Genomic DNA, 723 nt, shown 5'->3' with positions numbered 1-723 from the left:
TTTGGGAGCACCTCAACTCTTGGTTGACCTCCACCACTCTTGGTTGACCTCTATGACCCTTGGTTGACCTTCATAACTCTTGGTTGACCCTCAAGACTCCTGGTCAACCCCTACAACTCCTGCTTGACCTCTACCACTCTTGGTTGACCTCCAGGACTCTTGGTTGACCCCCAAGTCTCTTGGTTGACCTCCAAGACTCTTGGTTGACCTCCAGGACTCTTGGTCAACCCCTACAACTCCTGGTTGACCCCCACGCCTCCCGGTCCACTTCCATGACTCCTGGTTGACGCCCACAACTCTTGGTTGACCTCCAAGACTTTTGGTTGACCTCCACCACTCTTGGTTGACCTCCAGGACTCTTGGTCGACCTCCATCACTGTTGATTGACTTCCATGACTCTTGATCTACTCCCACAACTCTTGGTTGACCCCCAAGACTCCTGGTCAACCCCTACAACTCTTGGTTTACCCCCAAGACTCTTCGTTGACCTTCACAACTCTCGGTTGACTTCCAAGACTCTTGGTTGACCTCCAGGACTCCTGGTTGACCCCCAAGTCTCTTGGTTGACCCCCACAACTCTTGGTTGACCCCCAAGACTCTTGGTCAATCCCTACAACTCCTGGTTTACCCCCAAGACTCTCCGTTGACCTTTGCAACTCTTGGTTGACCTCCAAGACTCCTGGTCAACCCCTACAACTCCTGGTTGACCTCTACCACTCTTGG

The 723-nt window shown here is 52.7% G+C and overlaps 1 long non-coding RNA gene across 4 annotated transcripts in view; it reads right to left on the bottom strand.

Moving 5' to 3' along the window:
- Positions 1 to 660, bottom strand: part of LOC113942519 — a 1,387-nt gene extending 727 nt beyond the window's left edge. The window contains exons 1-4 of one of the 4 annotated variants that reach the window (XR_003525950.1): positions 429 to 660; positions 269 to 348; positions 109 to 208; positions 29 to 68 (exon numbers count right to left, since the gene is read on the bottom strand). This is a non-coding gene — a long non-coding RNA (uncharacterized LOC113942519). Of the gene's footprint in view, positions 1 to 28; positions 209 to 268; positions 369 to 428 lie in introns of all 4 variants that reach the window. The other 3 variants (XR_003525948.1, XR_003525951.1, XR_003525949.1) reach the window with 3 other exon arrangements.
- Between the last annotated feature and the right edge of the window lie 63 nt (positions 661 to 723).

The sequence above is a fragment of the Corapipo altera genome, unplaced genomic scaffold (assembly GCF_003945725.1).
Source record: "Corapipo altera isolate COAL_440 unplaced genomic scaffold, ASM394572v1 48771, whole genome shotgun sequence".
Taxonomy (NCBI): domain Eukaryota; kingdom Metazoa; phylum Chordata; class Aves; order Passeriformes; family Pipridae; genus Corapipo; species Corapipo altera.
The sequence above is the reverse complement of the archived record's forward strand: the minus strand, read 5'-3'. Positions and strand labels throughout refer to the sequence as shown.